General features: G+C 42.9%; 1 protein-coding gene across 8 annotated transcripts in view; it reads left to right on the top strand.

Moving 5' to 3' along the window:
* LOC126930917 (protein BRAWNIN) overlaps positions 1-23,536 on the top strand; it is a 732,366-nt gene that overhangs the window by 513,682 nt on the left and 195,148 nt on the right. The window lies entirely within an intron of this gene.

Genomic DNA, 23,536 nt, shown 5'->3' with positions numbered 1-23,536 from the left:
AGCAATCCTCCTGCCTTGCCCTCCCAAAGTGCTGGGATTATAGGCATGAGGCACTGCACCCAGCCTAAAACAAATTATTAGTATTAAGAATAATAGAGGTAAGGACGGGCGCGGTGGCTCACTCCTATAATCCCAGCACTTAGGGAGGCCCAGGCGGGTGGATCAGCTGAGGTCTGGAGTTTGATACCAGCCTGACCAACATGGAGAAACCCCAACCCTACAAAAAATACAAAGTTAGCCAGGCGTGGTGGGGGATGCCTGTAATCCCAGCTATTTGGGAGGCTGAGGCAGGAGAATTGCTTGAACCCAGGAGGCAGAGGTTGCAGTGAGCTAAGATTGCACCATTGTACTCCAGCCTGGGCAACAAGAGCAAAACTCCATCTCAAAATAATAATAATAATAATAATGATAATAATAGAGGTAACATCATGATATTTATTAAAAGGATAGTAAGGGAATACTATTAACAATTTTATGCCAATAAATTCAACAACTTAGGTGAAATAGACAAATTCCTTGAAAGCACAAACTACCAAAGTTCTGATGAATCTGACAGATTCATGATTAAAAAAAAATAACAAAACAAAAAACGGCCGGGCGCGGTGGCTCATGCCTGTAATCCCAGCACTTTGGGAGGCCAAGTTGGGCGGATCACGAGGTCAGGAGACCGAGATCATCCTGGCTAACACGGTGAAACCCCATCTCTACTAAAAATACAAAAAGATTAGCTGGGCGCGGTGTCGGGTACCTGTAGTCCCAGCTACTCGGGAGGCTGAGGCAGGCAGATTGCTTGAGCCCAGGAGTTTGAGACCAGCCATGGCAACATGGTGAGACCTCATCTCTATAAAAAATACAAAAATTAGCTGGGTGTGGTGGTGTGAACCTGTAGTCAGCTACCCTGGAGGCTGAGGTGGGAGAATTGCTTCAGCCTGGGAGGTGGAGGCTGCAGTGAACTCTAATTGTGCCAAGGCATTCCAGCCTAGGCGAGGGAGGTCCCTGTCTAAAAATAAAAACAAAAATAAGATCTCCCCAAAATAGCAGTAGAAGGGAACTTCTCAACCTGCTCTTGGGTATTTATCAAAAACCTACAGATAACATCAAACTTAATGGCTACCAACTAAATGTTTTCCCTCTAAGATTAGTTATAAGGGGAGAATGTCTGCTCTTACCAACTCTACTTAACATTGTAGTGAAGATTCTAGCCAAGAAAAAGAAATAAAAGGTATTTATATCAGAAAGGATGAAGTAAAATTGTGTTGATTCATAGATAACATGAGCATTCACGGAGAAAATCCAATGGCGTCTACAAATAAAGCTACTAAAATAAATGAAATTGCAGGATACAAGCTATTTCTACAAAAATTCCTATGTACTAGCAATGAGAATCAGACACTACAATTAGAAAAACAATACCATTTTCAATAGATTCAAAAATCAGGAAAATTTAAGTCTTCTGGGATTTCAAATCCCAGGGCAGACCAAGACCCTGGTAATTTCCTGGTAATGGCTGAAGCAAAATAAGTTACAGTAAAACAAACAAACAAACAAACAAAAAAACCCAAGACAACAATAACAAAAACTTTACAAAGAATGAGTGACACTAACCTTTTTTTTTTTTTTTTGAGACGGAGTTTCGTTCTTGTTTCCCAGGTTGGAGTGCAACGGTGTGATCTCCGCTCACCACAACTTCCACCTCCCAGGCTCAAGTGATTCTCCTGCCTCAGCCTCCTAAAGAGCTGGGATTACAGGCATCTGCCACCATGCCTGGCTAATTTTGTATTTTTAGAGATGGGGTTTCTCCATGTTGGTCAGGCTGGTCTCGAACTCCAGACCTCAGGTGATCCGCCCACCTGATCCTCCGAAAGTGCTAGGATTACAGGCGTGAGCCACCATGCCCGGCTACTACTATTGTAAACTCACTCAATTGAGTAAAAACAGACAGCTACAATTTTCACACTAAACATTCAGTCTTGTAATCCCACTCTCCTGTATACCTAATTTAAATATATTTAAAATGTTTTATTTAGAAGAATGGTAGTATGTTAATATTTAATCTTCTCATGTATAAAGTTTGAGTGAGCAAAGAAAAATATCACGTTCATCAAGGAAGTTTTAAAATAATATAGTCATCTTAAGCTAAAGAACCATAATTCCAGTTATTCATGTGTAAAACGCGGCAGCAATGTTCATGGAAAAAAGTGGAATTTTTAACCATGTGAGCTGCTTTTGCACTTCGAGAAAATCAACAATTTTGTTTTAGATGTCATTGTCCTTCCTTGCATTCAGAATGTGAATGTTCATATACTTTGCAAAATAAGACCTAAGGTTGCCCTTGAATCTGTATTTAATTAAAATTTTTTTTTGTTTTGAGACAGGGTATTTTTGTATTCTTTTTAGTACAGACAGGGTTTTGCCATGTTGGCCAGGCTGGTCTCGAACTCCTGATCTCAAGTGATCTGCCCACCTCAGCCTCCCAAAGTGCTGGGATTACAGGCATGAGCCACTGTGCCTGGCCTATATTTAACTTTTTGATATAAGAGGAAAATATAAAAATAAATGTGCCTACCAAATACAAATGTTCTTCACCTACTTCAAAATCAAAATGATCATTTCAGCTAGTTCTCCTTATAAACTCCAATAATTTTTTTAATTGTGAAAATCTGACAAAGAATTGCAAGACCTAAACAGTGAAAACTATAAAACACTGATGAGATAAAGATGATTTTAACAAATGGAGAGATATACTATGTTCATAGGTGAGAAGACTCAGTATTATTAAGATGTCAGTTCTCTCCAAATTGCTGTTAACTCAATGCTAATGAAAATTACTGCAGGCTATTTTGCAAAGAAAAGAAAAAAAGACAAAATGATTCTAAAATTCATGCAGAGGCCTGGCATGGTGGCTCACACCTACAATCCCAGCACTTTGGGAGGTTGAGGCGGGTGGATCACTTGAGGCCAGTAGTTAAGACCAGCCTGGCCAACATGGTGAAACCCTGTCCCCACTAAAAATACAAAAATTAGCTAGGTCTGGTGGCACATGCCTGTAGTCCTAGCTACTTGGGAGGCTGAGGAGGAGAATCGCTTGAACCCAGAAGGTGGAGGTTGCAGTAAGCCAAAATCACACCACTGCACTCCAGCCTGGGCGATGGAGTGAGACTCTCTCAAAAAAATAAACAACAACAAAAAAAGATGGGAACAATAGATGCTGATGTCTACTACAGAGGAGAGAAAAGGAAAGGGGTAAGGGCTGAAAAATCACTTGTAGGGTACTATGCTTGTTACCTGTGTGATGGGTTCAATCATACCCCAAACCTTACTATCATGAACTATACCTTTGTAACAAATCTGTACACGTACCTCGTGACTCTAAAATAAAAGTTGAAGAAGGTTGGGCATGGTCACTCATGCCTGCAATCCCAGCACTTTGAGAGGCTGAGGCAGGAGGACCACTTGAGCCCAGGAGTTTGAGACCAGCCTGGGCAACATGGCAGAACCCCATCTCTACAAAAAATACAAAAAAATCAGCTGGGCATGGTGGTGTGCACCTATATTCCCAGCTACCCTGGAGGCTAAGGTAGGAGGATTGCTTGAGCCCAGGAAGTTGAGGCTGCAGTGAGCTGTGATTGTGTCATCCAACCTGGATGACAAAGTAAGACCCTGTCTCAATAAAAGAAAAAAAAAGTTAAAAGAAAAAAGACAGTGTGGTATCAGCATAAAAACAGAAAAATACAGCAATAGAACAGAATAGAGAGTCCGGAAACAGACCCACACATGTAAGAGTAACTGATTGTTTACCTTATCAACGTTACTTGCAAGATGAGGCTATAAAATACATCTTGGTTACCCTGTCTCATGCCAGCTACATTGTGAGAAACCCTTTGGAGAGCCCCCTGTGTCAAGGTACTGAGGCCTCTTCCCAACAGCCATGCGAGAAAACTTGGAAGTGAATCCCCCAGCTTCATCCAAGCCTTCAGATGACGGCATCCTCGGCCAACAGTTTGACCAAAACCTCAAGAGAGAATTGGAACCAGAACCTCTCAGCAAAGTTGCTACTAGATTCTTGCCCCTGAGAAACTCTGTGACATAACAAATGTTTGCTGTTTTTGTTTGTTTGTTTGTTTGTTTTTTTGAGATGGAGTTTTGCTCTTGTTGCCCAGGCTGCAGTGCAGTGGCACAATCTTGGCTCACTGCAACCTCCACCTCCTGGATTCAAGCAATTCTCCTGCCTCAGCCTCCAGAGTAGCTGGGATTACAGGCACCCGCCATCACAACCGGCTGATTCTTTGTATGTTTAGTAGAGACGGGGTTTCTCCATATAGGTCATGCTGGTCTCGAACTCCTGACCTCAGGTGATCCACTCGTCTCGGCCTCCCGAAGTCCTGGGATTACAGGGGTGAGCCACCGCACCCAGCCAATGTTTGCTGTTTTAAGGCATTAAGTTTTGGGACTAATACTTTACACAACAATTGGTAACTAATAGAGGGACTATTACACAGATGTGAGCAGGGTTTATGAAAACCTGTAGGAGCCAGTGTAGTTCCTCATGGTAGCAACAACCGGAAACCACTTGATACCCAAGTCTGAGGAAGCAAAGGGAAGGATGCATTTCAGAGTCTATGGAGCATAGGGGAGTTGGGGGTGGCCTTGCCAGGGCTACCCGCTTGGGTAGCAGGAGGCAGCGGCCCAGCAGGAGGGAGCCAGGGAAATAAACACCCAACCTTGATTTCTTCTCTTCTTTGTTCTGTTAGTACTTCTCCTCACTGGCCAAACTCAAGAGTAGGTAGGGCTTGAGTTCTGCAGCTGGAAGAAGGAGGAGGCCACAGGGCTGGGCAGAGGTGAATAGATGCCTTATGGCAGGGTTCCCGAATCCCTGGGCCACTGGCTGGTGGTACCAGTCTGTGGCCTGTTAGGAACTACCTGAGCTCCACCTCCTGTCAGATCAGCAGCCCTGTAGATTCTCACAGGAGCACAATCCCTGTTGTGAACTACGCATGTGAGGGATCTAGGTTGTGGGCTCCTTATGAGAATCTAATGCCTGATGATCTGTCACTGTCTCCCATCATCCCCAGATGGGACCACCTAGTTTCAGAAAAACAAGCTCAGGACTCCCACTGATTTTACATTTTGGTGAGTTGTGTAATTATTTCATTATATATTATAATGTAATCATAATAGAAATAAAGAGCACAATATATGTAATGCACTTGATTCACCACGAAACCATCCCTCCCATCCCTTGTCCATGGAAAAATGGTCTTTTATGAAACTGGTCTCTGGTGCCAACAAGGTTAGGGACCACTGCCTTAGGGAGTAGGAGGCAGAGGAAGATTTACACCTGGGTTATGGACATGGAAAAAGAAAAATGAAAGAAAAATGGAGGTGAGTAGCAGGGCAACAGCAAGAAACGTCGGATGGGGAACAAGGACTGAGATTTGGATCACGATAAGGTTGCTCACTGGGCAGCGGAAAGTTCTCTGATGGGCAGATTCAAGGGGCAGTTCAGCTTGGAAGGGCTTCTAGGAGCAGAAGTGGCCTAAAGACTGTTGTGCTGGCTCTCCACTTCCTTGTATTTCAATTGTTGCCCTAGACCAGAGGGCAGCAAATCTTTTCTTTCAGGGGCAGATAGTAAATATTGTAAACTTTGCATTGCAACAACTCTGCTGCCAATGTAGCGGAAAGCAGCAAAGACAATAGATAAATGAAAGATGTGGCTGCGTTCCAATACCACTTTCTTTACAAAAACAGGCAGCGGGGCTGTAGGGCGGAGTTTGCCAACCCCTGCCCTAGACAGGTAAGAAGTTTTTCATTGTTTTGCCTTCAGGTACACGTAAATTTTTTAAAAAAAATTTTAATTGTTGTGGGTGCATGGTAGGTGTATATATCTTCAGATAGACTTTTAATGGGCCTTATCCCAGGACTGGTTCCTGCCAGATAAATTATCTGAACTTCTTTCAGAGTACCAGGAATTAATGAGTCAGTAGATTCTGCTGTAATTCCTATGGATGTCTCCGAATGAATGCATGTGCAGCTGACTAACTATTAATGAGGAATATGGAACAGGAATTTCCAGTTCCAACATTTGATTTAAGGTATTTTCTGAAAATATATTAGATTGAAGGAAGGTTTTCCTTTCATGCCAGGAACATATTCTAGCCTGGTGAAATGATTAAGCTTTGAAATCAGACACATCCGAATTCACAACCTGTCACTTTCTAGCTGTTTGGTTTGCTGAGCCAATTTTCTCTCCTGTAAAATAGAGATAATACCCACCTCATAGGTAATGACAGCCATTATTATTACAAAGGATAACAAATATACTCTTTCTTACTTAAACTTTTTTCTGTCTTCTACTGTCCTCTTGAAAATGATTGGTTCTTAAAGTTTGTTCCCAAATTGCAGGCTTTTCATTCCCGAAATGCTCTTCAAGCAAAACCAAAATAGATCCCAGACAATTTATATATTCACTGAGACTCTGATTGCAAGCAACAGAAACTGAATTCAAACTTACAAAAGGGGGAAAAAAGAAAGATAAGAGTGACTTATTGGATACTAGAGTAGTTCTCAGAATTGAAGCTCAACAATTCAGCCTTAGGTAAACAGGAACTAGAGAAGCTCAGGGATCTTCAGGAATTAAGTGCCTCTCCCCCAACCCCCTGTCCCCCGCCATTTTTTCTCTGAATTAACTTTCCTATGTAGACAAGTATTTTCTATATCTCAAGGGAGGGACCTGTTGGGAATTCTGGGTCACATCATGACTTTATCACCTAGGAGCAAAGTAAATGTTTGCTTTTTCTTCCACTAGATCTAGATTTTAAAACCCAATGGAATGATCATATTTGGCCTGATTTGGCCCACTCCTCAAGCTAATCACCGTGGCTGGGGGAGGTAAGGTACTGTGCAGCCTGGCTTGTATCAAGTATCCTGTAATAGGATTGGCTGCACCCTCTAGGACCGTGTGGTTGGAGGTGGGGGAAAAGCAATTATCCCCAAAGAAGGAGAGCAACATCACCTAAAGAAGAGTGAAAAGGCATGCTGGGCAGACAGGTGTGTGCTGTATTCACAAGAGAAGTCTACTCTATCGACTATATTGACAATTATTTTTATAAGTTGCCTGCTCTGATTACAGTGCTAAGATCCTTAAACAAACATGGCCACTGACTTCTGCCACTGTTGGAGGTAGTGGAGGCAGTTGTCAGGCAAGAGGACATGAATAGGGCGTTTGGAATCAATTTAGTTTAAGATGTGGGAATACAGGTGTACACCACCGCGCCCAGAGTTGTTGCAATGCAAAGTTTACAAAATTTACTATCTGCCCCTGAAAGAAAAGGTTTGCTGCCCTCAGGTCTACAGCAACAATTGAAACATAAGGAAGTGGAGAGCCAGCACAACAGTCTTTAGGCCACTTCTGCTCCTAGAAGCCCTTCCAAGCTGAACTGCCCCTTGGATCTGCCCATCAGAGAACATTCCACTGCTCAGTGAGCAACCTTATCGTGGTCCAAATCACAGTCCTTCTTGTTCCCCACCCAACGTTTCTTGCTCTTGCCCTGCTACTCACCTTCATTTTTCTTTCATTTTTCATATTAGGTAGGGATTCTACATGACAATTTTCTTTCTTTCTTTTCTTTCTTTCTTTCTTTCTCTTTCTTTCTTTCTTTTTCTTTCTTTCTTTCTTTTTTCCTTTCTTTCTCTTTCTTTCTTTCTTTCCTTTCTTTCTTTTTCTTTCTTTCTTTCTTTTCTTCCTTTCTTTCTCTCTCTTTCTCTTTCTTTCTTTCTCTCTCTCTCTCTCTTTCTTTCTTTTTTTTGAGGCAGAGTTTCCCTCTCTCACCCAGGCTGGAGTGCAGTGGTGTGATCTCAGCTCACTGCAACCCCCATCTCCCAGGCTCAAGAGATTGTCGTGCCTCAGCCTCCCGAGTAGCTGGGACTACAAGCATGTGCCACCACACCCAGCTAATTTTTGTATTTTTAGTAGAGATGGGATTTCACTGTGTTGGCCAGGCTCGTTTTGAACTCCTGGCATCATTTGATCTGCCTGCCTCAACCTCCCAAAGTGCTGAGATTACAGGCATGAGCCACCACACCTGGCCTTTTTAAAATTTTTTTGAGACAGGGTCTCACTCTGGTTGCCAAGGCTGGAGTGCAGTGGCACAATCTTGGCTCACTATGGCCTCGACCTCCTGGGCTCAAGCAATCCTCCCACCTCAGCCTCCCAAAGTGCTGAGATTACAGGCATGAGCCACCACACCCCACCTACCTAATAGTTTTCTAAATGAGCAGATGTCCTGTAAAAGCTCTATTTTAGTGCCATAAAATGTGAGAAAACATTTTTTTAGCTGAATATCTTAAAAATGTAAAGCCTAGTTCAGAAGTGTCTCCCCTTTTTGAAGTCCTCTTTCATGTCGCTGAAGCCCTGCGTACTTCTCATCCTGGGTTCTCTCTGGGATCCTTGCCTTTTGTCGCTAACTAAAAGCCTTGCAATAATTTATTTTGCATTGCATATTATTTAAGAGGTAATATGTGCTTTTCTTTTTTTTTTTTGAAACGGAGTCTCCCTGTGTCACCTAGACTGAAGTGCAGTTGCATGATCTCGGCTCACTGCAACCTCCATCTCCCAGCTTCAAGCAATTCTCCTGCCTGAGCTTCTGCTGGGATTACAGGAGTGTGCCACCACACCTGGCTAATTTTTGTATTTTTAGTAGAGACAGGGTTTCACCATGTTGGCCAGGCTGGTCTCAAACTCCTGACCTCAGGTGATCCACCCACCTCTGCCTCCCAAAGTGCTGAGTTTGCAGGTGTGAGCCACCGTGCTCGGCCAGAGGTGATATATGTTAACTCAGATGACTGGAGATGTCAAGAAGTATCACAGTGAATGAAATTAACTTCTCTTTTAGTTATTATGTCTGGGACCATACCTGACACGGGATACAACCAGTACTAGCTTAGACGAAATGGAGAACTAGAGACTTGAATTCTGCAGAGTCTCTCCTCTGTTTCTCCTTTCTGCTGTTCTCTTAGTGTTTTGGCTTTCTCCCCAGGACTGGTGACAAGTCAAGCAACAGCTACCAGGGCAGTTCCACCCAGCTTTGACACCAGAGAGGGACTGACCCTTGCTCTCCCTGGGGTCAGGTTTACAAATCCTGGATAAGGGTTCTGGCCTGGTTCAAAGACTGTATCCAGTGGGGCAAGAGAGGCTCATGTCTGCCCTGGCTTGAGTCAGGTGCCTAATCCTGCACCAATCACCAGGGGCCAAGGGGATGGGATCTGTCAGAAGAGGGTGGTCTGCTCTCTGTTCCCATGGGAACCTCACAATTGGAGTCAGGGAAATGTACATTTTCCAGAAGAAGGGGAAAGCCTATTCTTGATGAAAAACAGCAGCAGGCCTCTTCGGAGTTTACCTGTCTCTGCACCTGTGATGTGAGCACAAACAGTAACCACATGAAAAACGGAAGGAAAAGGCAGGAAAAGGCAAGGTGGGGCTGGGAATAGAGATGGGTCTCCCAGAGGAGGTCTGGAACTTGAACTGGGCTTGGAAGGCAAGGACATCCCTACACGAGACAGCTGGGGAAGGAATTTTTGGAATGGGTTGGAGGTTGAAACAGCCTCAGTGGCCAAAACTCAGATCTGTCATCAGAGGCCAGGTTGGTAGCATAAACTGAGAAATCGCCTGGTAGAAGCCAGGGGTTGGTGGTGGGGCTTGGGAGAAATGAAAGAAGCCATGGCTTTCCCCAAAATACATTTAAACCCCTCCCAAAGTTTGGGGTGGAAACTCCCCAGACTTGTATAGGTGAAATAAAAATAAGTATGCTGCCTACAAAGGCGACTGGATAGGAGTTTGTAACCTTTGAGCTAGATGGTCTCAATAATTTTTTTTAGCAATTCTGGCTGGGGGCAGTGATTCACGCCTGTAATCCCAGCATTTTGGGAGGCCAAGGTGGACAGGTCACTTGAGGTCAGGAGTTTGAGATCAGCCTGGCCAACGTGGCAAAACCCATCTCTACTAAAAACATAAAAATTAGTGGGACATGGTGGTGGGTACCTGTAATCCCAGCTACTCAGGAGGCTGATGCATGAGAATTGTTTGAACCTGGGAGGTGGAGGTTGTAGTGAGCTGAGATCACGCCAGTGCACTCCAACCTGAGCGACAGAGTGAGACTCCATCTCAAAAAATAAGAGTTTCTTAGCAATTCTGCTGTTGAATCTGTGACTGATTACAGGCAAACAAAGTTGGGGGAGCCTTTCCAGTCAGGAAAACCCTGTTTAGGAAAGTGATTAAGACAGGATTGTGCCAAGTTGGGAAGGGGCAGTTTGCAGAAAATCCTTTACTTAATACTTCATAAAACTCGTGAGGTCATAAATGCTTTGTTTCTTCAACTTTATCACCTAGGGCTCAGAAAATTCAGTTGTGGAAATTCGGTCTGTGCTTATAATTTTTTATCCTTTGAATGGGTTCTCATTGAACTCAATCAGTGTGGAATCGGAGGCATGCAGGTGGGAAGATCTCTGACTTTGAGGCAGCAGAAGTGTAAGAGCTCTGGAGACAGGTGGGAGGGACCTATCGGAGCCTTCGGGATAACTCTGACCAGGTGTTTGTTGGAGGTGGAGGAGTCAGGGGACGTGGGGTGAAGTGGAATCACTCTTTCAATAATTTATTCATTTAGTACACCTTTTTTTTTTTTGAGACAGAGTCTCGCTCTGTCATCCAGGCTGGAGTGCAGTGGTGTGATCTCAGTTCACTGCAGTCTCCGCCTCCCAAGTTCACGCCATTCTCCTGCCTCAGCCTCCCGAGTAGCTGGGACTACAGGCGCCCGCCACCTCACCCTGCTAGTTTTTTGTATTTTTTTTTTTTTTTTAGTAGAGACAGGGTTTCACCGTGTTAGCCAGGATGGTCTCGATCTCCTGACCTCGTGATCCGCCCGTCTCGGCCTCCCAAAGTGCTGGGTTTACAGGCATGAGCCAACACGCCCAGCCCATTTAGTACACGTTTATTCAGCTTTGAGCCAGGCACTATTCTAGGCACAGCGGGTGCAGGGATGAAAAAGAGAGACATGGTCTGGCTCTCCACAAATTTACATTCCAGGCCAGACACAGTGACTCACACCTGTAATCCCAGCATTTTGGGAGGCTGAGATGGAAAGATCACTTGAGTCCAGGAGTTCAAGACCAGCTTGGGCAATATAGGGAGACTGTCTCTATAAAAAATAATTTAAAAAAATTTAACCAGGCATGGTACGTGCCTGTAGTGCCAGCTACTCTGGAGGCTGAGGTGGGAGGATCGCTTGAGCCTGCATTGAACCGTGATCATGCTACTGCATTCCAACCTGGGAGACACAGAGACCCTGTCCCGAAAAAAAAAAAAAAAGAATTTCATTCCAGAGGGAAATGTGCTTTAGTGCAGCAGTCCCCAATCTTTTTGGCACCAGAGACCAGGTTCATGGAAAATAATTTTTCCACGGATGGTGGTGGTTGGGGAGGGGAGTTAGTTTCAGGATGATTCAAATGCATTACAGTTATTGTACACTATATTTCTCTTATTATTACATTGTAATATATAATGAAATAATTATCACCATAATGTAGAATCAGTGGGAGCCCTGAGCTTGTTTTCCTGCAACTAGGCAGTCTCATCTGGGGGTGATGGGAGATAGTGACAGATCATCAGGTGTTAGGTTCTCATAAGGAGCATACAACCTAGATCCTTGGCATAAACCGTTCCAATAGGATTCATGCTCCTATGAGAATTTAATGCTGCTGCTGATCTGACAGAAGGCGGGGCTCAGGCAGTAATGTGAATGATGGGGAGCGGCTGTAAATACAGATGAAGCTTCGCTTGCTTACCTACTCACTACTCACCTCCTGCAGTGCAGCCTGGTTCCACTAACGGTGCATGGCCTAGGGCTTGGGGACCCCTGCTTTAGTGAGAGAGATGGATGTAACTACAAGACCTGGTCTTGGAGGATCAGGGAAGGCTTCCTGGATGAAGTGATAGCTAAGCTAAATTCTCTGAGGGATGTATAGGAGTCAGCTAAGCAAATGGCAAGGACTGAGGAGTCAGTGGCCACAACTTTCAGGTGGGAGTACAGATTAAGCAAACCAAGAATGTGCTTGGGGATCAGCGAAGCAAGGAATTTTTTAAAAAAGAATTTGATATTGAGAAACATATAAAAGTGTCCATCATGAGAAAAGCCAGAACTTTGTGGGACTTCTAGCCACATACTCTGCAGTGAAGCATCCTTTTTATTTTGAATTACATAGGGGGAGATACGGCATCATCACCTTCTCAGTGCTTGAAGCCAGTGAACAGCCTGAGGAGTCACCCTGGCTTCAGAGCTGGAAGGGATGTCTCTGGCCCCCCATTTTCTCTCCTCCACTTCCCTCTGCAGTTTCTTTCCCTCCAGGCTCAGCTGCCTCAGCATCTTTTCCTTTTAGTGTCATTTCCTAGAGTCCTTATTAAAATTTACTGCTCTTTTATTCCTTCCTTTGGCCACCTCTAATCCACAGTGTTAATTATCACATAGTATATCAATTACTCCCATAACTGTTAAACTAGGTAAACTTTAATAGGTGGCATGATTCCACTGTAATAGAGAAAAATTAATAACTACACCTTTTAAATACTCACAGTCATTCTTAATTTTGATTTCTTTTTTTGTAATCCTCATTTCAACAGTTGTAAAACAATAATAATAATGGCTAATAATCTTAGCTATTTTTCACTGTGTGAGGCTCTCTTTGAAGATCTTTATACTAACTCATGCCTCCCAACAACTCGGTGGATTAGCTTGTTATCTGCAAAGTGGATGAGGAAGGTCATTGATTTGCAGACGAGGAAATTGAGGCACACAAATTACGTAGCCTGTGGACCCAAGGTCACTCAGCTGGTAATTAGTAGCAGCAGGATTTTAATCTATCAACCTAAATAACAGAGAGGGGCCCTCTAAAAGAAAATGATGTTTATTTGGGAATAGAGCACTGCAATGGGAAAACACCTGCCATTGTAAACTACGTGAGTATTCAGGGAGGTAAAGGAAGACAAAGGTTTCTAAAGAAAAAAAAATGAGAAGGATTACAAAATTGTTTTGAAATAATTATCTTTGGCTACAAAGATCAATAACAGGGGTGATACTGGTCCAAGGTTGGACAGGCAGCTGCTGGACAGATGCTCTTGCAAAAACATTTTTTTTTGTGCAAGGTTGTATTTTTTGTAGAGTCTTGTTATCAGGTAAACAAGTAGGAGATCCTTTCTTCATAGACTTCATAGACTTTGCCATAAGGAAAAAGGTTAAGGTTTTCTTAATATTAGTGACTCCATTTTGATTTGACAACTTTCACAAAACCAAACACTCTACTCCACAGCCCATCTACCATCCACTCATATTACCCAAACCAACCACCTAAGAGTAAACCCTATTTCTTCACTATTCCCTTTTTGGCTTTAGTTGTTGCTGTTGTTGTTTGTTTTTTGTCTGAGATAAAGTCTTGCTCTGTTGCCCAGGCTAACATGAACATGGCTCACTGCAGCCTCAACCTCCCAGGCTCAAGTGATCCTTCCACCTCAGCCTCCGAAGTAGCTGGGACTACAGGCACGTGCCACTATGCCCAGCTAATTTTTAAATGTTTGGTAGAGACAGGGTCTTGCCATATTGCCCAGGCTGGTCTTGAAATTCTGGGCTTAAGCGATCTGCCTGTCTCAGCCTTCCCAAATGCTGGGGTTACAGGTGTGAGCCACCTGGCCTTATTCCTTTTTTGCACCAAAATGTTCTACACCTGAAATGTATCAACAATCCATTCACTACACTCCATCTTTCCACCTCCATCCCCACTGCTATAGAAGAAACCATCAGGAGGGCTCGCCAAGAAATAAGTTCCGTGAGTGCAGGGACTTGGTTTTTTGTCTCCATTGTCTCCCCAGGGCCTGGCTGACACACTGTAGATGTTCAGTAAAAATGGACCAAATGAATGAGTTCCTAACTGAAATCAACAAGAATGCTTTGAGCACCTATTCTGTTTTACAGAGAAAATTGTTGACCTTCAACATATTTACTTGCAGGTTTTCTCTGTAAGTATTCCTATAAATACGAATTGGGATCATATGGTATCTCTTTATAGTTTGCTTTATTCTCAACATCTTCCCATGTTTTAAAAAATTCTTTGAAAATATTTTTATAGCAGGATAATATTCTATTTTATGACATATTTCTTAATCATTTCAAATTGTTAGACAATGAAGTTGTATTTGTTATCTATTGCTGTGTAACAAATTATCCCACAACTCAATGGCTTAAAACACCAAGCATTTAGTAATACTATCTCAGTTTCTGCGGGCCAAGAATTTGGGAGTGGCTCTGGCTCAGGGTTTTTTAGTGCTGCAATTAAGCTATCAGCTGGGCTGTGGCTATCTCAACACTCATGCAGAGGAAGACCCACTTCCAAGCTCACTCACTTGGCTATTGGCAGAATTCAGCTTCTTGCCAGCTGTTGGCTGGAGACATCAGTTCCTTATTCTATTTATCTATATCTATACATATCTGTATCCCTCTATATAACTATAGATATAGATATATAAATATATAGACCTATCTATAGATAGATCGATATAGAGATACACACACACACACACACACAAACACACACACACAGTGAGAATGAGAGAGAGAGAGAGAAAGGTGACCCAAGATGGAATTCACAGTTATTTTGTAATCTAATATTAGAAGTGACCTCCCATTTTGCCTGCTGACTTTCATTCACTAGAAGTGAGTCGCCCTGGCACTCCTCTCTCCCCCCAGCCCAACACGCTGTGCCCTCACACTGCCAGGCCCCCTCCTGTCAGGGAGAACAGTGTCCAATAAACTCCTCCACCCACGGGCTTCCTGAGCTTCGACAACCCGGCCAGTGTGCAGACCGCCATCCAGGCCATGAATAGCTTCCAGGTCAGCATGAAGAGGCTCCACGTGCAGCTGAAGCGGTCCAAAGGTGCCAATCGCCTGGACAGAACACCTGCGGGAGCGTCTCCCACAGGAGAGCAGGACTCGAACAGGGCAGGATGACGAACGGGCTCCATTTAAAAACCTGCACGTGTATACCGGAACTTCAAACCAAATTAAATAAATAAACCTCTCTCTCTATTTATATATGAGAACTGTTGGATGACATCCTTGACATATCAGCCAATATCAATGAAGCTGAAGACTCCAGACACTGTCTGTGTGACTGTAACATTTCTTCAAGAAAAAGATAGCATCTATGGAGTTCAGAGGGCACGTTTGGGGGAAATATATATGACATAAAGAAGAGGATGAAGAAAAATGAAAAAAATAAAAAAAACCACACGCACGCACGGCAACTTTAAAACAAAATAACATAAGACCAGACGTGAGGCTGAAGGGCTGGGAACTGGGAGGAGATGCTGCTTTTCTAGCCTACAAGCACCTGAACCAGGCCTGGTGCACAGGGGATAGCTGGGAGGCCACTGAGCATCTCTATCTCTTCTTCCTTCAGCTATTTAGGGACCAAAGGACCAGACTTTTTATTGCAGCTCTATGTGTAGCCCTGTGTCAAATGGAGGGGGAATGGAGGACAACCCCCTTCCTGCCTCATGGCTGTTCTTGACATAGCTTAGAGCGATTCTACAAAAAATGTAATAAAAAATTTAAAAATAAAAGGAAAAACAACATATCACTGCTTTTAAAACAGCAAGATAATAGTGCTTTGATAATTAGAGAGGCGCTTTGATGACCCTCATCCAAGTTTATGAGACTTTCCTAAGGTTTTCTGTGTTCTATGTCTGGATGGAGCTGTTAAGATTAACAAATTGGTGGATATTTGGGGAAAGCAAATCTTAAAACTCATTAACCGCAAAGTGTGAGAAAACAAGGAGGGGGAAAAAAGGGACTTACCAGGCAGGGTCATTGTTGTGAAAAGTCTGTAAATGCTTCTAACTCTTCCCCTTCTTAAAATCATAATAGTTGTACAGAATTTTAAAAAGGAAAAGTTTAAAATACCTATATAATAGAAGAAAAATAGAGAAAAGCAAAATAAATAGATAAAAATGAAAAAAAAAAAAAAAAGATGTGTCGATAAGTCCAGTCCATATCCCAGGGGAAGACAATACACAAAGGTGTGAATACTAGGAGGTGCAGAGCCTTCGGGCCATTTTAGTTTGCTTACCACATAGTTTTCCCTAATTGTTTCTATTGCTAACAGTGTTGTTATGAATATCTTACTACTTATTACCTGTATTACAAATGATTTCCTGTGATAGATTTTTTGACTAAGTGTGTAAGAACACTGATAGGGTTTGACTGTGTCCCCACCCAAATCCCATCTTGAATTGTAGCTCCCATAATTCCCATGTGTCATGGCAGGGACCCAGTGGGAGGTCTTTGAATTATAGGGTTGGGGCTTTCCTATGTTGTTCTCATGATAGTGAATAAGTCTCATGAGATCTGATGGTTTTTTAAAGGGGAGTTCTCCTGCACATGCTCTCTGGCCTGCCGCCAAGTAAGACGAGACTTTGCTCATTTGCCTTGTGCCACGATTGTGAGGCCTCCCCAGCCATGTGGAACTGTAAGTCCATTAAACCTCTTTCCTTTATAAATTACTCAGTCTTGGGTATGTCTTTATTAGCAGCGTGGGAACAGACTAATACAAACACCTTAAAAGCTGCCAAAGCACACACCGCTTTCTAGAAAGCTCTCCCATTATCAGCATATAAGAGCACCAATCTCAGGCTGGGCGAAGTGGCTCACACCTGTAATCCTGGAACTTTGGGAGGCTGAGATGGGAGGATTGCTTAAGTCCAGGAGTTCAAGACCGGCCTGGGCAACATGGTGAAACCTCAGGTCTACAAAAAAAAAAAAAAAAAAAGAACATCCATCTTACCACATCTTCGTCTTCATCTTTGCTGTAAAATTATTTGCTTATGTGTTAGGTTTCCCCTTATTTTAATTTGTCTTTGAGGTAAACGTTTTTCCCTACCCACATGTTCATGAACCATTTGTATTTTTTCTTTTATGAGTTTTCTATTTTACGTCCTTCGCTCATTTTTCTATTGGGAATTTAGTGTTTTGCTTAGAATTTAGTGTTTTGCTTATCAATGTGTGTGTGCTTCAAACATAAAAAGACATGAACATATATGAAAAGGTAGGATCCTTTTGGTAAAAGCTTTATTGAAATATAATTTACATACCATACAATTTTCAAATTTAAAGTGTACAATTTACTGTTTTTGAGTATACTCGCAGATTTGTGCAACCATCCTCACAATTTTTCTTTAATTTTCTTACTATTTTTTGAGACGGATCTCATTCTGTTGCCCAGGCTGGAGTGCAGTGGTGCAGTCTTGGCTCACTACAACCTCCGCCTCCCAGGCTCAAGCAATCCTCCTGAGTTAGCCTCCTAAGTAGCTGGGATTACAGGCACCTGCCACCACACCCGGCTAATCTGTGTATTTTTTAGTAGAGATGGGATTTTACCATGTTGGCCAGGCTGGTCTCGAACTCCTGACCTCAAGTGATCTGCTTGCCTCGGCCTCCCAAAATGTTGGGATTACAGGTGTGAACCATTGTGTCCGGCCCTCACAATTTTCAAACATTTTCATCACCTCAAAGAGAAACCCTATACCTTTTAGCTATCACACCTCTGGCTCCCCCATCTCCTCCCTTAGCCCCCAGCAAAGAATAATCTGCCTCTGTCTCTACACATTTGACTATTCTGGATATTTAATATAAATGAAATCATATATCTGTGGTCTTTTGTGTCTGACTCCTTTTACTTAGATAATGATTTCAAGGTTAATCCATGTTGTAGCATATATTACAGCTTCATTTGTTTTTATGGCCAAATGATATTCCATTGCATTGATACATCATATTTGTTTATCTATTCATTTGTTGATGGACATTTGGGTTGTTTCCACTTTTTGGCTATGAGAAGAAAGCTGCAGCCAGGAGTAGTGGCTCACACCTGTAATCCCAGCACTTTGGGAGGCCTAGGCAGGTGGGTCACCTGAGGTCAGGAGTTCAAGACTAGCCTGACCAATATGGTGAAACCCCGTCTCTACTAAAAATACAAAAATTATCTGGGCGTGGTGGTGCATGCCTGTAATCCCAGCTACTCAGGAGGCTAAAGCAGGTGAATCACTTGAACCTGGGAGGTGGAGGCTGCAGTGAGCTGAGACCGTGCCATTGCACTCCAGCCTAGGCAACAAGAGTGAAACTTTGTCTCGAAATAAATAAATAAATAAATCAAATAAATAAATAAATAAAAATAAAAGAAGAAAGCTGTTATAAATGTACAATTTTTGTATGGATATATATTTTCATTTATCTTGAGCATAAACCTAGGAGTGGAATTGCCAGGTCAAATGGTAACTTTTATGTTTAGCTATTTGAAGAACTGCCAGACTGTTTTCCATAGTGGCTGTACCATTTTACATTCCCACCAGCAATGTGTTAAGGTTCTAGTTTCACCATATCCTTGACAACACTTGTTATGATCGACCTTTCTGATTCTGGCCATCCAGGTGGGTGTGCAGTGGTATCTCACTGTGGTTTGATTTGAATTTCCCTTATGACTAATGATGTTGAGCATCTTGGCATATGCTTGTTGGCCATCTGTGTATCTTCTTTAGAGAAAAGTCTCTTAGGACCCTTTGAATAAATAGTTGTTTTTTTTTAATAAGAGAGACCGGGGCCAGGTTTGAGGCTTGGCTTCCAGCTGTGTCACTTCTTGGTTTCTTAAACTATGAGCTTGTTTTTATGTCTTTTGAGTTGGGTCAATAACACCTATTTCATAAGGTCATTGTGTGGCTGAAATGAGAAAACATGCAGGTAGCATTTAGCAGAGTGCCTGATACGTAGTAACTATATCATAGATGAGAGTTGTTTTCATGATTTTTAAAAAGGTAATAACACAGTAAGAACTATGTTTTCTAAGACCTGGCATTCACATGTAGGATTTAAAAAAACAAGTTTTCAGGAAGATTAATATGGCCATGTTATATTAAATGGACAGGGACACCAGTTTGGAAATGACCCAAGAGTTTAAGCAAAAAAATAAAGGACATGAGAAAAGAATGTTCTCTGCCCTTCTTTCCTATCAGAGACAAGGGTTTCCTCCTGTCCTCAGCCTTGACAGCCCTAGAAAGGACAGTGATCATGCTGCTTTTTCAAGCTGATCAAGAATTTTTTAGTCATCTTTGTACATTAACTCACCTAATACCTGGGGAAATAGTGATGAATATGTTTTGGACTTTTTGATTAACACATCATAATAATGTGAGGAATTTTAAATGTGTTCATTAACTGTGTTTCTGTGGAGGAAGATGGCACATAAGGCTTTCATAATCGCAGGGTCATTTACATTACAATTAAAACAATTTTATACCATACCTGTGCATGCATTCATTTAGTACATACTTATGAAGCCCTACTATGTGCCAGGCACTGTTTTAGGCTCTGAGAATACAATGGTAAACACAAAGTCTTTGCACTAAAGAAGTTTATATTCTAAAAAGGTGAAACATTCAAAGTCCATTCATTCAACAAATATTGAGTACCAAGTGAATGCTGGACACTATTTTAGATGCGAGGGATGCATTGGTAAACAAAACAAGCAAAATTCCTTGTCCTCATAGGGCTTACATTTTAGTGGGAAGAGACAGACAATAAATCATAAACATAACAAATAAGGAAACGATATAGTATATTAGAGGGTTATAGCTGAGCGGGGGTAGGGAGTTGGAATTGCAATTTTTAGATAAGTGATCAGGGCTGGCCCCATTAAGGCATGGAAGGAGGTAAGGGAGTGAGCTACGCGGCTGAGGGAGAATGTACTAGGCAGATGGAACAGCCAGTGCAAAGGCCCTGAGGCAGGAGCATTCCTGGCAGAAATAAGGACTGCAAGGAGCACAATTAGCAAAGGAAAAAGTAGGAGGAGATGAAGGTAGAGGGGGAGTGGAAAGGGAATAGATCAAAGATCCCATAGGGCGTTGTCCAGTGAAGAGGCCACCATTCACATCTGCAACAATTAAGTGCCAAATGTATTTCTTGCTAAGCAGAGGACAGCAGTACTTGTAAGAAAGAGTGTCTCTGAACAAAGGAATCTGCGACTCTTATATAGTGTTTTGGGAAGCATGGGGTTTGGAGGTTGGGGAACTCTTAGAAGCTGGACTGATTAGAGATGAGTTGACCTTTAGCTGTCAGTAAGAAGGATTACTAGAGTGTGGCTGTTGCTGATTGGCTAATTTTCAGAAGTAAGTCACTGATCAGGAAATTGTTATTGATCGATTAAAACAGATTCTGGTTGTTTTTGGTCACTATGACCAAAGAACAATCAGTATCTTTTTGTTGTTCAACTTGGAATGAAGGAGCTTGCCACTGTCTTGTAAGGCCACTGGACAAGTCTTTATCTTTTACTTTGAGGAAAATGAGGAGTTAATAGGGGAATTTAAAGCAGTGGAGTGACGGGATTTGACTTATATTTTCAGAGGATCTGAAATCTTGGCTGCTGTGTATCAGAGAGGAAGAAGGGAGACAAGTCACTGCAGTCACCCTGATGAGAGATGTATTAGGTTGTTCTTGCATTCCTGTAAAGAAATACCTCAGACTAGGTAATTTATACAAATAGAGGTTTAATTGGCTCACAGTTCTGCAGGCTGTATAGGAAACATAAGGCTGGCATCTGCTTCTGGGGAGGCCTCAGGAAGCTTCCAATCATGGTGCAAGGCAGCGTGGGAGCAGGCACTTTATAAGGCCAAAGCAGGAGCAAGAGGGAGAGGGGGAGGCGCCACACACTTTTAAACCACCGGATCCCAAGAGAACTCACTCCCTATCTCGAGGACAGCATCCAGGGCATGATGCTCAACCATTCATGAGAAAGGTACCCCCATTATCCAATTATCTCCCACCAGGCCGCACCTCCAACACGGGATTACATTTCAACATGAGATTTGGGCAGAACATCCAAATCTTTTCAGGAGATGTGACTTGAACCACGGTGGTAGTAGTGTGGGCAATGAGGAGTGTTTTTTCCCTCTTTTTTTTTTTTTGAGATAGAGTCTTGCTCTGTCACTCAGGCTGGAGTGCAGTGATGCAATCTCAGCTAACTGCAGCAATCTCAGCTCACTGCAGCCTCCACTTCCCGGGTTCAAGTGATTCTCCCACCTCAGCTTCCCGAGTAGCTGGGACTACCAGCATGCACCACCATGCCCAGATAATTTTTGTATTTTTTGCAGAGACGGGGTTTCACCATGTTGGCCAGGCTGATCTCAAACTCCTGAGCTCAAGCAGTCCACCCTCCTCAGCCTCCCAAAATGCTTGGATTACAGACGTAAGCCACTGAGCCTAGCCTGTTTCCATTTTAGATATATGTACTTATAGCCAACAAATAAACAAGATAATCCAGTTAGGCTAAGGGTATTGGAGTAAACATAATCATATTTACTTTTACATAGAATAATATAGCTGGATGACAGGATAGAGAGTAACTGGGTGGGGCTACTTAAGATGAAGGGATCAGGGAAGTCTCTCGTTGAAGGGGCAAGACCTCAGTGATGAAAAGGAACCAGTGAGGATCTTAAGGCTGGTGCGTGTGTGAGGAGCAATGCATAGGCCAGTGGGTCTAGAGGGTAGTGAGGTCAGGGTTGAGGAAGAGCCACAAGCCGGGTGGGAGAGGGAAGCTGAAGCCAGATCCTTCTAGGCCTCAGTGCATAGAATGGATTGAGAAGAGTGGAGCAAGAGAAGAATCAGGAAGGTGGAAGTGGAGACAATATTCTGCTAGACACTGTCCTCATGGGAATTTTACGAGGCCTCGTTGAAGTGATGAAGTAAAATCTAACTGTGAAGTCTTCATGGGGCCAGGGATTCTGTTTCATTGTTTGTTGCCTAGATAAATAGCGATATAAACTAACTGGCAGCTGTGGTGTATAGACTCGAAATAAAGACACTCAATTACCTGTCTCTGACTTTTAATGCAAAGACTAGGTTAGCTGCAGTGTTTTTTCCAAGACTAAATTATGATCTTGGCCTCCCTCTTTCACCAAGACATCAGAAAAATGGTTAACATTTACTGGGGGCTTCCTGAAATAGACACAGAAGGCACAGAGAACACAGGTTGGTTGTCAAGGCAGGATGACCTAGGATCCAACTGCAGAGGATGTGGACTGGGTTCCATTTCTCCTAGAGTTCTGGCTCCCCAGGGTAAGGAGAGTGATTCATTCACCTTTGTAGCCCTGGTGCTCCTAGTACAATGCCTGCAGAACCGTAGGAGCTGATATTACCTTTTAGTGGAATTTGAATTAAGTATGTAGTTTAGATACACAGTACTGAAATGATAAACTCAGAAAAGTAGTCATCTTCACATCTTTTGGTTCACCATTCATAATTGGAAGAAGGATTAGTCATCCTTCTCCCAATTCTATTACTTGTGTTTTTATATTTCCTGCCCTTGAACCTTTGAACACATCATTTCACTCCTAAATCTCCACTATGGGTAAGCATAGAGAAAGGGAGAAATTAAACTCAGGCCAATTCTTCCTTGTTTTTTGTTTTCTTTGCAATTAACACTTTTTAAATGTTTGATGAAGATTGAAGAAGTTCATGCTATATAAAGATCTTAGGATAACATTTTTTTTTTTTTTTTTTTTTTGAGATGGAGTCTGGCTCTGTCACCCAGGCTGGAGTGTAGTGGCCGGATCTCAGCTCACTGCAAGCTCCGCCTCCCGGGTTCACGCCATTCTCCTGCCTCAGCCTCCCGAGTAGCTGGGACTACAGGCGCCTGCCACCTCGCCCCGCTAGTTTTTTTGTATTTTTTAGTAGAGACGGGGTTTCACCGTGTTAGCCAGGATGGTCTCGATCTCCTGACCTCGTGATCCGCCCGTCTTGGCCTCCCAAAGTGCTGGGATTACAGGCTTGAGCCACTGCGCCCGGCCAACTTTTTTTTTTTTTTTTTTTGAGACGGAGTCTTGCTCTGTCACCTAGGCTGGAGCGCCATCTCGGCTCACTGCAACCTTGGCCTCCCGGATTCCAGCGATTCTCCTGCCTCAGCCTCCTGAGTAGTTAGGATTACAGGTGCCCATCACGACGTCCGGCTAATTTTTGTATTTTTAGTAGAGACGGGGTTTTGCCATGTTGGTCAGGCTGGTCTTGAACTCCTGACCTCAGGTGATCCGCCCGCCTCGACCTCCCAAAGTGCTGGGATAACTTTTTTTTTTTTTTTTTTTTTTAAGGGCTTTCTATGTATACATTATCCCAAATGACCCTGAGAAGCAGACATTTGGGCAAGATCACAAGCCAGTAAGAAGGGGAGCTGGAATTCAAGTCAGGTTGTCTGATGACAGTGGCATTGCTACTTACTCCTCTTTTCACAATTTGGGGCTTTCATTTGTCCTTTCTTCCATACTTGCCCCAGAAATGTTTAAATACTCTGAGAAACAGTGGGAACTCTATAAATAAAAGATCTCTCTGTATTTTTACATAATCAAAGCTAGAGAGTTTCATGTGGCGCAGGCCACTCGGTTAGTGGAAGCAGAGGGCACGCC

Source organism: Macaca thibetana, chromosome 11 (assembly GCF_024542745.1).
Source record: "Macaca thibetana thibetana isolate TM-01 chromosome 11, ASM2454274v1, whole genome shotgun sequence".
Classification (NCBI taxonomy): domain Eukaryota; kingdom Metazoa; phylum Chordata; class Mammalia; order Primates; family Cercopithecidae; genus Macaca; species Macaca thibetana.
Note: the sequence above shows the minus strand (reverse complement) of the source record. Positions and strands in the feature narration are given on the sequence as shown.